Below are 15,273 nucleotides of genomic sequence, written 5' to 3' on the forward strand. Positions count from 1 at the left end.
TGTTTTATTCAAATGCAGTCATTTTAAAGAAACTTCAAAGAAACACAGGCAACTGCAAAATAGGTATAAAACAAAGTATAGTGCCGTAGATAGAGAGAAGTTCAATGAAAAGCATTTGGCTGTCAAAAGAGCATGAAGCCTTCAATGACTACTGTAGCTCAATACTGTCAAATGATCTTTCGTCAAACATTACGAAATTTTGGTCGTACAAAATGTTGTTAGTGGCACTGAAATTAGCGTTCCATCACTCAGGGAAGAGGCAGGAGCTGAAACTGGGAGTAGCAAACCAAAAGCAGAAATGCATAACTCTGTTTTCAAATATTGCTTTACAAAGGAAAACCCATAGGAGTAAGTGTTAGTCAGTGGCATTGAGCAACAGTTGGAATCATTACCATTGAACAAATCTCCAGGGCCCAATTGGATACCTTCTCGATTCTCTGCTGAATTTTTGGCTGAGTTAAGCCCTCTTGTAACATTAATCTATCAGAGATTCCACAAATGAAAAGTTGTGCCCAATAGCTGGAAGACAGCACAGGACATATCCATTTAGAAGAAGGGTAGTAGAAGTGATGCACAATTTACCATCCAATATCCTTGACACTGATTTGTTGTAGAATCTTAGAACATATTCTGGGTTCAAACATAATGTGATGTCTCAAGCGGAATGACTTTCTCCATGCCAATCAGTATGACTTTTGAAAACAATGATCATGTGAAACCCAACTCCCACTTTTCTCACTCGACATACTGAAAGCTTTGGATCAAGTATACTAAAGCTTTTACTACAGTATTTTATAAATATGGATATGATGCTTCAGCTAGCGTAAATTGTAATGGATATAAAATAAAATAAAGTATATTCATATATTTGTAATAATTCAGTAATTGAATAAATATTTTATTATTAATCAGAATATCTTGAACTTACTGCATCCCCATTATTCTTGATGTTTTTTATTTTTAAATATGAGCGTGAGACTGGTTATTTTTATTACTTAAATATCACACACATTTATCAGTATGTGGATTAATTATAGGTATCACTTCTTATCATTAACTAAACATAAATGAATAAAGTATTTCACACATTCCATCATTTAGTCTATCCTACTCTTTTTTTACCTTTTATTGCTTGAAGTGAAGGTCGGTAAACTAGTAGTAGGTTGAAAAGCATTTAATCTGTGTTTTTTGCAATCTCAAGGAAATTTTTAACTAGCTTCTCACCTAGCAAGACACTCAGAATGATTTAATTTAATCTCGTATCACATTGGAATTGTAAGGAAAAAAATGTAAAAAAATAAAAATAAAAAATCTACAATTTATAAATTTGGAATTTGGTATTGCCACTACAAAAAAAAAAAATAGAAATGTCAAATTAAAAAATTATTGTTGTTGTTGTTGTGGTCTTCAGTCCTGAGACTGGTTTGATTCAGCTCTCCACTCTACTCTATCCTGTGCAAGCTTCTTCATCTCCCAGTACCTACTGCAACCTACATCCTTCTGAATCTGCTTAGTGTATTCATCTCTTGGTCTCCCTTTGCGATTTTTACCCTCCACGCTGCCCTCCAATACTAAACTGGTGATCCCTTGATGCCTCAGAATATGCCCTACCAACCAATCCCTTCTTCTAGTCAAGCTGTGCCACAAATTTCTCTTCTCTCCAATTCCATGCAATACCTCCTCATTAGTTACATGATCTACCCATCTAATCTTCAGCATTATTCTGTAGCACCACATTTTGAAAGCTTCTATTCTCTTCTTCTCTAAACTATTTATTGTCCATGTTTCACTTCCATACAAGGCTACACTCCATACAAATACTTTCAGAAATGGCTTCCTGACACTTAAATCTATACTCAATGTTAATAAATTTTTCTTCTTAAGAAACTCTTTCCTTGCCATTGCCAGTCTACATTTTTATCCTCTCTACTTCAACCATCATCAGTTATTTTGCTCCCCAAATAGCAAAACTCCTTTACTACTTTAAGTGTCTCATTTTCTAATCTAATTCCCTCAGCATCACCTGACTCAAATCGACTACATTGCATTATCCTCATTTTGCTTTTGTTGATGTTCATCTTATATCCTCCTTTCAAGACACGATCCATTCTGATTACTTTCCATTATCCTCGTTTCCTGGAACAACATGTGAAATAAGAGAATGGCAACCACTCACCTATAGCAAAATGAGATAGGTGACTAGACCTTGTCATGCTAGTTTGTGAGCTCTTGCTCTTTTTCTTGCAAAACTATGCACATTCACACACACAACAAAATAGACACCCAAATGCAAACTACTGTAGCAGCAGCAAAACTGATTATTCATCATCGATTATTGACTGCAATTGCCTGGGCTGAAGGAACTTGAGTGAGGCTAGGGATGGACACATGATGCAAGGAGGGGATAACAGAATAAACCAAGACAGATGATGCAGCAGCTGCACAACTCAGAGAGCGGGGAGAAAAGGAGAGGAAAGAGGAGGACAGGGATGAGAGATCAAAAGGAAGAGGATTGAAAAACAGGTTGGGAGGGGGGCGAGGGGAGAGAGAGAGGGGGGGGGGGAGGCAATGCCCTTAGGGGGGGGGGGGGGACTTCAAGATGGCAGGCAGTAAATGATGAGAAAAGGAAAGGTGAGTCTGTGGGAAACAGGTTAGCAGACGTTTACACTAGGGACTTGAGAGAATGCAGGAGAGACCGTTCTCACTTACATGGATCAGAGAAACTTGTGCTTTCTCTCTGCCCTCCCTGCCTCCCCTCTTCATCTCCCCCTTCCTCTCCCCTGTTCCCTGAACTACTCCCTCAATCTATACCTCTTACAAGCTCTAGTCTCTGAGTTCCTTTTGTCTTGTGCAGCCACTGTCATACATTGAAGAACCTGCATCGCACTATCCCACTACTCCTTGCTTTGTGTCTGCTTCTCTACCTTCTCGCAATCTCCATCAGCCCAAGCAAATGTTCTCAACAATCGATAATCGATAATCAGTCTCACTACAGCCACAGGTGGGTGTGTTTGAGTGTCTGTGCAGTAGTTTGTGTTTTTGTTAAAAAGAGGGCAAGAGCTTAAAAGCTAATGTAATACTGTTTTCTGTTATGCGTGTCTAAGTGGTTGTTTTTCCGTTATTTTATGTTCTGTAATAGTCAGCCTCACTTGTGCATTACAGTTTATTAGTAACAAGTTTTGGAAGGCAAGTGTCCATTACTATGTTTCCAACAGTGAAGTAGCCACTGGGAAGAAACCACAGTGCTCAGGTGTTTCAAACTCACAGATTGCTGCAAAAGTAATTACAATGAAAATCAAAACATGCCTCATCCGTAAGTCATGTGATTCAGATGTTTCCTATTGTCCATGATAGCACCAAATTCCATCTTATTATTTACCACAAGCCATTGGTCTGAACTTCAATTCCAAGGAGGATATCAAAGAACAAAGGAAGTTTAGGATTGATTGCGCCATTAAAAATAAGTTAATTAGAAACAGCACAAATAATTGGACTTGCCTAGGGTTGGAAAGGAAGTCAGTTGTATCTTTCCACATGAATCATAACATTCACCTTCACCTTAAAAAGTTTGAGGAATCCACAGAAAACCTAAATTTGGATGGCCAAAAGCGGATTTGAAGCTTGCTCTTGCCAGATCAAAGTACATCTTCGTAGATTCCTGTCATCACTGTTACATTCCACATCCCAAAGTAAATGGCCCCTCTTACATAAAATGATATCAAACACAGCTGGCTTGACATGTCCTCAGCCATCTGGAATTGGTTAGCACTAGTTAACAGAGTCCTGTTACTTGGCATATAATGCACAGAAAATTGTGTGGCCAACCCTCTTCTCCCATATGCACAGATTCTACTTAATAACTCCTTGCGGATGAACACAATTATAATCCTGGCCATAGAACAGGGCCGTGATTGAATGCCTCAACACAGTTTGCAACATGGCAGATGAAGCTATACTTTCTTTCTCACTGTGGCCCATCCTGTCATACTATGGAAGCAGCTGAACATAGACTACACACAGCTACTTTTCATTATCAAGTGGCTTGTGAAATTGGATGCATTGCTGAAGTTTCACTTTATAATCCAAATATCTTCATCCTCAATGAAGGCTACTATCAGTGTAATGGCAACAAGCATCACATTCAAGGCATTTTCATGTCCTGTTCAGTTTAGCAATCAGCTTGCACCAACAATGGTACTGTATTGTATGGCTCGCGACTACAGTCCAGCTACCACTCGTACAGTCTTGTACAATATGTGGTCACATTCCTCATCTGCTCACTATGCTACACAGGCTCTGTTGGTCACAGGCAATCAATCAGCCATACATATAAAAATGCAGGATTGTTCTCCCTCTGAGTCTCCAGGAGTCGCTACAGTTTCTGGTGGCACAAATCTCGCCAAATGTGGCGCTGACACTACTTGTACATTGGTGACACAGCACATACCTTCATGTGCAGATCCTTATATCCGTGTGTGACACAGCTATACAGGTCATAACTTGGCTGATCAATGGCACTACACATCAGGAGATATTCTGTGGCCAAGCACCAACGATCTGTGGTCCCTCAACATGAAGCTCTCTTTACTGAGCACACTACTCACTCTAGGATTAATACCAGTGCACCTCATGGTTCCTCCATTCAGAGACTACACCTGATTATTGGAGGAGCACCGTACTGCATGTGTATTGAACTGCTGGGTCCTCACCAAGTGCCTCCTGTACATTGTTTTGCAGGGCATCACCTACAACATAATTTCTGAGGTAGTGCCCATGGGACACCACCAGCTACAGACTTTGTCCACAGCCAAAGATCAAGGAGCACATCAAAGGCTGTGTATCAAACTGCAAGGCTATCACTGACTGTCTACTCCAGATTGCTCACAGGAATCCACCCGCATCATCACCTCCGAGCCACTGCCTCTCGGAACACCACCTACTACAGTTTTCATCTACAACCAAAGACCAAGGGGCATGTTGCAGGCTGCATATCAATCCATCTCATCATCACCAAGTGCCTCCTTCACACTGCTTTCTGGGAAATCACTTCCATCATCATCTGCAAGCTCTCTGTCCTGTGGGTCTTTATTCTCCCACTGTCTGTGGCCACCTATAACTATTACTAGGAATTCCAGTTTATAGTGACAGACTCTAAGCCTGCGCCAAGTTATTCCCTAAAGACTATTGTTGTGTTGTTCATTCATTTAATAAAGTTCTATTGTCCTGGATACCAGGGCTTATATCTATTAGCATATCATTCCCACTAAGTCACAACCACTAAAAGTGTCATCTACTATGTGATGTAATCTTTCACCCTTTCGTGGGTAAAATGATGATTTTGCAAAACCGTGAATTTGCAGCTGAAATAATGTTATAATTTTCTTTTCACAATATTTTAACTACTTCCTAATTGCCTCCATCAAGTATCACACACAGATTCCATCACTCACAGGTTTGACTCCACCAAAGGTGTGAACATACACACCGCAATGCCCTAGCAATCATTTTCCCGTGCTATCAAAAAATAAAATGGTCTCACAGAAATTTAGAATGAAAGAAAGGGCAAATCACAAGAAACGAGTGAGGAAAATTTTGTGGACAATACCCTTCACCACTCTTCTGTGTGAAAAGAGAGAAAGAGCATTAATATGTCTTCTGACATGAATTAAATAAACCATTGGATTTGGTGCTTTATTCAGTTTAATAATATTGGAACTTAAAGATAAGTGTCTAGTAGGTCATATTTTTGATGAAGGGAGCTATCTTACCACATTCTCCTCCTGCATATCATTTTACAGTTTGGCATAGTTTTTCAGTTGGTTTTAAATTTCCATTGGACACTTGACTAAGATAACTGGGGAATGAAGGCCACAAAACTATAGATAAGTCCCTACAAAGTCATATTCTTGGTGAAGGGCATTATCTTACAACACTCTTCTCAAGTATAACATTTTTACACTTGATTTTAAATTTCCTTTAGACACTTGAGTAAGACAACTGGGGAAGTTGTCAAATTATTGTTAAAACAAAATCACAAAATTAACTCATCTGCAAACCCAAAACCTTGGAAATCATATACTATGTGACACTGAGCTCACTTCCCCCTCAGCTAATGAAATGGCAAATGAATAGTGCAGACCCTCAAGAACATGTATGCAGGACCTGCATGGGTAGATATCAGAGACCACCCTAACACTTTTGTAAGTACATACCAGATTAAAAAATGGAAAATCAACAGTATCATGAAAAGGATAGATTGCAACTCACTGTAAAGAGGACTTGTTAAGTTACAGACAGACGCAATGAAAAGACTGTTAAGCATTTGAGCTTTTGGTCAAAGCCTTTCTCAGAAATAAAAATACACACACATTCACACAAAGAAGCACATCTCTCACACACAAGACCACTATTTCTCGCCACACCCACCAGAAAGCAACTGTGTTGAAGGGAAGCAGCAATCTGGAATGAGCTGGGCAGGGGAAGGGACAGCAGGATAAGGAAGAAGGAAGAGGAGTCAACACTGCCGTTGGAATGTGCAGGGGCTAGATGATGGTAGAACAGAGCTCCCAGGTATAGTGCTGGGAGGCTGTGGGAGAGGGAGGTGGAGGAAATGGGGAGCAGAAAGGGAGAGGTGCTGAGGAAGGGAAAAGATGGGTGGGTGCATTGGCAGAGAATGGTGCACAATGAGTGTGAGGGGACATGAACTGGAGGAGAGGTGTTAAGACAGAGGGGCAGGAACTGTTGGACAAAGATTGTGGGTACAGTAGGTTACTGTTGGTTGAGGTCAGGGTGATTTTGGGAATGGAGAAAACCTGGTGGTGGAGGGCAGGGTCCTGATGGGTCGTGTTGTGAAGCAGCCATTGAAATCAAGCATTTTATGTTCAGCTGCATGTTGTGTCACAGAGTGGTCTACTTTGTTTTTGGCCACAGTTTGGCAGCGGCCATTCATCACAAAGGGCAACTTGTTGGTAATCCAATGTAAAAAGCTGCACAATGGTTGCTGTAGATCTGGTATATGACATGTCTGCTTTCACAGGTCACCTTTGATTATGTAGGTTAAGCCTGTGACATGATGTATAGGAAATGGTGGGTGAGTGGATTGCACCTGGGTCTTCTACAGAGATATGATCCCTGTGGCAAGGTGTAGGATTGGGACTGGCATAGGGATGGATTAGGTTGGATGTGTTATGTAAGACCACTTCAGGAGGAGGGGATAGGATCTTGGTACGATGTTCCTCATTTCAGGGCATGGTGACAGATAATCAAAGCCCCAATGAAGGATGTAGTTCAGTTGTACCAGTCTTGGACAGTATTAGGTGATGAAGAGAGCACTCCTTTGCAGTTGGTTCTTGGGGTTTGTAATGGGATATCCTCCTCCGGCATTACTTTTCCTCAGCAGGAGTTTTCGATACCAATATTATTTTTCTTCGTGTTTCAGACAGGTCAATAATATTTCAGTTGCTTTTCTGAAAACTTTCATATAATTTTATACACAGTATATTATATTTCAAGCTAAAATTTATGAAAAGATATTACTTTATAAAATATTTTAGTTTCAATTTTATAATCAATAAGTACTAGTTCTGAATGTATAGTTAAAATTTTTTTAGAAAAATTTGAAATTATCAATTATTCACACACTTAAAATTCCTATTATTAATCATGCAATCCTGTACTGTTTACTATGTTTATTTCTGGATTCATTTATGAAATAAAAATTGACATTAATAACACAATGAAAACTAGTAGGAATTCATTTGTTAAGTTGTTAAGAAAAATTGTAGATCCATGGAATTTTGTTATTTCCACAGAGAAGAGAGTCATAAGCTTTCCTCTGATGTGATCAGATGTATGTTTGTATAATAGATGTGAACAATGTAATTTGGGCTTTGTTAATGTGAAAAATCAAAATACAGTATGATATACTAAAATGTGAGAAAATGAGGGGAAAATACATTTACATAAAAAAAACTTCTGCAACAACAATCTTCCAATTTATTTAGTTCAAACCAACCATGCGGACCTGATGTTAGATTTTCAGCTTCAAGAATCAGACCCCTAGACAAGAAGATTGGTTGGTTGTTTGGGGAAGGAGACCAGACAGCGTGGTCATCGGTCTCATCGGATTAGAGAAGGATGGGGAAGGAAGTCGGCTGTGCCCTTTCAGAGGAACCATCCCGGCATTTGCCTGGAGTGATTTAGGGAAATCACGGAAAACCTAAATCAAGATGGCCGGACGCGGGATTGAACCATCATCCTCCCGAATGTGAGCCCAGTGTCTAACCACTGCGCCACCTTGCTCGGTTAGACAAGAAGAATTGGAGCCATTCTCAACATGACAAGCTAAGTAAACTTGAAAGTTTATTGTAATATTCATTCCCCATAAATCTTCATAAATGACTTTTCTTATTAATTACTTGGCCTGGGCATTGTTTAATATGGATAATAGATGGAAGAAGGAAGGAGAGGGGAGATAACAGGGTGTTGGGTGGTGTGTGGGAATATGGTGATGTAAATCTGTTTGTGGATTATGTCTGGGAAATAGTGCCTGTCTGTGAAGGCCTTGGTGAGATTGTCAGCATACTGTGTAAGGGAATTCTTGTCACTGCAGATATGCCATCCCATGGAGATCAGACTGCACGGGAGGGATTTTTTTGGTGGGTGGATTGGCAGCCGTCAAAATGCAGGCACTGTTGGTGGTTGGTGGGTTTAATGGGGACAGAGATGTGGGTAGAGGCAACAAAGAGGAGGAGGTTAACATCAAGGAAGGTGGCACACTGGATTGAGGTGAATCAGGTGAAGTGGATGGGAGAGAAAGTGTTGAGGTTGTGAAGAAATAATGACAGAGTTTCTTTCCATGAGTCCAGATCATGTAGATATCATCAATGAACCAAAACCCAACCAGGGGTTTAGGATTTTGTAGAGCTAGGAAGATTTTCTCTAGTTGGCCCATAAACAGGTTGTCATAGGAGGCTGCCATGCAGATAACCACAGCTGTGCCACAGATTTCTTTGTATACCTTCCCTCCAAAGGAGAAGTGATTGTGTGTTAGGATATAGTCAGGAAGGTGTACAATATATTAGGTAGTGGATCTGGAGTCTGAAGGACATTGGGAGAGGTAGTGTTCAGCAGCAGAAAGACTAAGGGCATGAGGAATGTTGGTGAACAGGAGAACGGCATCAAGTCATGACTAGAAATCCATCTGGCAAAGGAGTGTGGATGGTGGAGAGTCAGTGAAGGAAGCGTTTGTTATCTTTGATGTGGGAGTCTTGATTTTAAGCAGTTTGTTGGAGATGTTGGTCACTGGGGACCGAAATTCTTTCAATGGGAACACAATAACCAGTTACAATGGGATGTCCAAGATTGTTGGGTTTGTGGATTTTGGGATGAGGAGGGTAATGGATTCATAAGAGAGTTTCTGGGCAAGACCTAATGCTGTAAGCAGGGATTGGAGGTTATATTGGACTTCTGGAATGTGATGACTCTGGCAGAGTTTATTGGTGGAGGAGTCAGAAAATTGGCAGACCCCTCTGCCATGTTGTTACTGAGATTCAAAGTTCAAAGTGACAGTTGTGGAGCATTTGCCTGTAGGTAGAATGATTAGGTCAGGATCTGATTTGAGATTGTGTATGGCTGTCCTTTCTTCTGCTGAAAGGTGAAAGATTGGTGTTCTTAGGAATGGACCTGGGGAAGAATGGGTAAGCCAAGTTGGAGGGAAGGAATTCCTGGAAGGTTACTAGGGGGTTGTTAAGTGGGAAAGAGGTGCATGGGGGGAGGGAGAAATCACGGTTGATTGGTGGTATGAACTGGGAGAGTCAGAGCTCAATGTTGGGAATAGGTTGGCTCTGATTGGAGGGACTGGTGGCAAATAAGTGTTTCCATTGCAAGGATAAGGAGAAGGTGAGTAGGTCTTTGACAAGTCCAACATGGTTAAATTTGCATGTAGGGCTGAAGGTGAGGTCATTGTATAGGCCTGAAACTTCTATGGAGCTGAGGATTTTTGGTGGAAAGTTTAACAACAGTGTTCTGGGATGGTTTCAGCTCAGGGTTTAGAGGACACATGGTAGGGAGTTTGGGGGACATGACAAGTTGAAAAGATAAACTAAGCTCGGTGTGGGTGCTATAAGAGGTTAACGAGGAGTAACACCGTGGTTAGAGTATTTGCTTGGTAGTGGTGCCACAAGGGGGCAGTAGGATGTCATCAAGCTAGATAACTTATGGAAGTGATATCTGAAACAATCTTCCAGGTGCTGCAGAGCAAGGGATTCAATTTCAGAGATATGTTGTATACAGTAGAGATTGCACAGTAGCAGTATGCTGTGCAGGGAGCAGAGTAGGCTTGGAATGCCTGTGCCATGATGTGTTTTTGCTCTACCAGGTGTGTGAGGAACAGGTACTGGTGGAATCAGAAAATATGAAGCTCATTGTAAAAGGATGGGTGAGATTCAGAGAAAGGAATTTTTATGGTTAGGCTGTTGGGGGTGGCAGGGGAGGGGGGGGGGGGGGATTCCTTGGTGTAGGCAGCATTTAAGGAACAGGATGCAGGACTGGGTTTTAGCCAGGGATTTTATTCTTTTATTTTATTGTGTGTTCTGTTGATCCTGATAGTGATGGAGTTGCAAGGATATGGAACAAGTCAGTATTTTTACAATGTTAACAGTTGTAGTGATTCGAGAATTTCGGTGTAAATTCTAGAACCACTCAGCCTTCTAGCGTCTTGAACACATGATATTTTAGAAGTGAGTGTGGGATGATAGAAACCTATCTACTGTGTTTCACATGTTTGTGTGTGCAGGTTTCAAATGCAATTGCGAGGAGAATGCAGTCGTGGCAGTCGAATGGCAATGACAAGTAGTTGTTGGGCGATCCATGGAAGTTTTAGTGAAAGTGTACAGAAGAACCGTGTAGCTTCTATGTTATTCTGTGCTAATTGTGTCAGTGACCATTGTTATAATAACGAGAACAGTTGATAAAAACTCTTGTCTTAGCCTGGTTGAAGGGAAGACATGTATTAAGATCCATGTTGAGAATGGACATGGTGCTTAAGTCAACTTTCTCCTATATGTAAATTAGTTTGTTTCTAATGTTTGAAGAACATTAGAGGCTTATGAAGCAGTATATATATTTAAATGAAGAGTGGGATTTGTAAAATGTCTGTAGTTCAAATATATGTCATTATTGAAGCAAATCTGAAGAAAGTCCTGTACCTAGCAACATACTTTGGAGAAGACTGAGAAGAGAGTTTGCAGCAGCAGGCTGACCAGCAAGGAAAGTCAGCTAAGCATGTCAAGTAAGTCATCTCATAAAAGAAATGGAAGTTATTATATTTATTTTGCACTTAAATTGTCGTCCAAATCCATTAGACAATGCAGCAGCACACAATATGGCTAATTCATGACAAGACTCATAGTAACAGCATGGAACACTACAAGACATAAAAATGTATTACATACATCAGAATTAACACTTATATATACACATTCAAATTAAAAGTATTTGAGCAATAATATAACACTACAATAACAAAAAGTTTACATTTATGCTGTCATTGAATGGCTAACTCAGTTGTATAATAAAATCTTGCTCCCATGCACTAAAAAATTCACTAACTGAATAGAATGACTTTTTTATTATGTATTCCTTCTGTTTGCTATTGAACTTCAGTGACCAGGTACAAGACTTTTGATGACACTGGACAGAACTTTGTAAATTTTGATGTCCTTATAATTTACTCCTTTCTGTACAAGGGTGTAGTTTGACTGGTTACTATAAAAGTCATCTTTTGACCTTGTGTTGTGACCATGATATTCACTATTGGTTCTGAAGAGATAGTGGTTTTTATTAATGAAACATAATAGGCAGTGTATGTACTGAGATAGATTTGTAGTTTCCTAAACAGATTCCTGCATGAGTGCCTTGGTTGCATATAGCTTTCTTCTGAGCAATAAAAACTTTTTGTCAAGGACTGGTTGCCCCAAAAGGTGATTCAGTAAGACAAAAGTGCATGGAAATATCCAAAGTAAGTAGCACTTATGGCCTCCTTATGTGTGGGTGAGGGAATTTTGCTTAAGGCAAATGTTGCAGAATGTAGCCTTTTTTCTAGATGAAGGATATGGTTGGAACAATTTAGTTTGCAATCTATGTACACACCCAGGAACTTAGCTGAGTTGACTTGCTTTATTTGTTGTCAACTACACGCTATATTTATATCCCCTGGTTCTTTATGTGCCATATGAAACAGTACATAATTAGTTTCTTTTATATTCAGAGAGAGTCCATTACAGGTAAATCATTTCAGAATGTCAACAAATGCATTGTTCGCAGATGTTTCCCATAAACTAGAAGAGAAGTATCATCAGCAAATAGGGTGAATTTGCTCACTGACATGGTGTGTTGTGGGACGTCATTTATAAATATAAGAAACCTTAAGGGTCCCAGTACCGAGCCTTGAGGCACTCCAGTGTCGACTATGCCCCACTTGGATAAAGCTGGGATTCCATTACTGTCAGTAATTATTACCCTTTGTTTCCCATGTGTAATGTAGGATCTAATCCATGTCCCCATTATTCCACTTGACCCATGGTAGTCTGCTTTATTTAGCAGAATTTCATGGATGACACAGTCAAAAGCTTTGGACAGGTCACATAGGATTCCAATTGGTGTCAATTTTCTGTTAAGAGATTCAAGAATTTTATCAGTGAAAGAGAAAATAGCATCATCAATTGATAGGCCTTGCCGGTAACCAAACTGACAGTAACTTAGAATGCTATGGCTGTTCAGGTTCTCCTGTATACCATTTTCTCAAGGACCTTTGAAAAATTCATTAGCAGGGATATTGGGTGAAAGTTTGTTACATCAATGTCGAAAATGGTGCAGAAAGATGAAGTAGAGGTCCATTATGGCAGGTATGACATAGGGGAAATGGGAAATGATGTAGATTAGGGGCAAATGAAGGCGTTAGCTGGTTGTGAGAGGAGCTGGATAATGGTAAAAGACGCATACCAATACAGAGAGATATGCAAAATACACATAAACAGATAAGAATATGACAAATAAGCAAAAATACATACAAAAAGATGGGAAAAAGGCTGGAACAGATGAGGTATGGAAGTATGTGCACGTTGGGGTAAGGGAAGAGAAGGGGCAATTGTCTAGCTCTGGGTTCAAAAGTTTGTGTGGCACAAGTAGGTGTGAAAAATAACATGAGAAAATACGTGAAGATTAGGGATGAAGTATGATCTATAGGAATAATTGTAATTCTTCGAGAAAAGAATTTGGGGCATGAGATGCTGCTTCAAAAATTCGCGCAGTCATCTGGCTGTGTGTTTTGCATGGACAAGACTTTTGATACAGTGTAGCTCAGATGTAAGAGCATGTGTGGTTTGGAAGGTGATGAAAAAGCAATGGAAAACAGAGAAAGAATGGGCACTAAGTATAGTAATGCCTTAGAGAACAGTAACAAAGAAAAATGTTACTGGGTTGTGGGTTGAAAGAAAAGCTGTTAGGCGAAATCAAACAATGGAAAGTCCAGGTTCGAATATCAACAATATAATGAAAACATGACACATCGAGTTGCAGACAGGCAAAATGAAAAGACAGTTACACATTTGAGTCCTCGACCCAAATCTTCTTCAGAAAGGAAAACACACACAAATTCACACAAGCAACCACACCTCAGTCACACATGACAGCTATCTGTGGCCAGAATGCAATTGTTTCAAACAGAGCCATCAATCTGGTGAGAGGTGAGGAAGGGGAGGGGGGGGGGGCAGCGTAGGGATGGGGAGGGGGCAAGAGGAATCAGCACTGTCTGGCCGGCAGTATGTGCAGGGACTAGATGAAAGCAGGACTAGTCTCTGACACAAAGTCTGGAGGTGGCAGCAGGGGGGAGGGTGGAGGATCACGGAGCAGAGGAGGGGAAAAGACCAGTGGTTGAGTTGGCTGAGAGTGGTGCACAGTTAAGAGTGTTCTGTCATTGTCTAGTCGCTGTATGCTCCACCAGGCTAGTACATACATAAACTTTTCAAGGACAGTTTGATATGATTTGTACTTAGAAAGAGTTCTCACTGTGTTGACTTGTAGATAAGAATGCTAGAAGAGTTAGCTGGAGTTGCACATACTCATATCCTGTCTTCATATAGGATTTATGTTCTGAGGCTATCTCACTGAAGCAAAAAATTAGCTATTCAGCAAAAGTGAGTAACAAGGATATTGAGTGAGACAGAACCTCAGACAAATTTCAGAGGTGTTTTCAATGATTTTTTGGATTCCTCAGTCACTTCCTAAAATATTTACTTTTAATGGAATTTATGGCTAATAACAAAATTCAGTTGCAACTTAACTGAAATTTACACAGCAATAATTCAAGACAGATATAGAAAAACAGTTCAGAATAGTGCAACTGCGCAACTACACATAATGTCACAATGCAATCAAAGGAAAATCGTATTCTGTTGTGCAAGTCTTTCTTTTTGCGAGTGCTATGACTGGTTATTAGAGCTTCACTTGATGAAGCCATCATAATTTTCACAAGAAAGTGATACTGCTACTATCAAAGAAGACATCACTTTGTGATATACATATATGAGTCATTACTGTAGAAACCAGCATATAACTGACAATGAAGTAAAATTTCTTCTTCCCAAAATAAATATAAAAATTATGTATGATCTGCATTTATGTTTTTCTGGGGAAAGAGAATTGCAGCCCATTCTAAGGATTAGAACTACAGATGATGTTTTTCCAATTTCCAGAAAATATATTTGCTTAGTATGTGTTAACATTAAAATTGATTACCAGATTCCAAATGAAGGACAAAGGAAAACATGTACAGTGTCGGCAGAAGCAGTAAGTGGGAGCTCCAGAAATGCAAAGAATGAAGCTTTTTTGGAACACTACTTTTCATATTAACAGCTGGGTAACCAATGGGATAAGGAAATCTGCTGAAACGCTCAAGCACCTCAGCTCAATGAAAAACTACCGTAATGATTCAGCATTTCATAACTATTATCATAGATACAGAAAGATCTATAGAAAAGTATTGTTAGTGGCTAAAAGGTACCAAAATGACAAATTTATAGAAAAAGCCAGTAATAAAATCAAAGCAGCATGGAAAATCACCAAACAAGAAACTAATAGGAAAAAATTAAAGCCAGTAAACATACAGTTTCAGCACAATGATACCAAAATAAATGATCCCAAAAAACTAGCAAACTTTGCCAATCAATATTTCAGTAACATAGCTACCAGACTGCAACAGAAGTTCAACAAAAC

This window comes from Schistocerca gregaria, chromosome 3, assembly GCF_023897955.1.
Source record: "Schistocerca gregaria isolate iqSchGreg1 chromosome 3, iqSchGreg1.2, whole genome shotgun sequence".
NCBI lineage: Eukaryota > Metazoa > Arthropoda > Insecta > Orthoptera > Acrididae > Schistocerca > Schistocerca gregaria.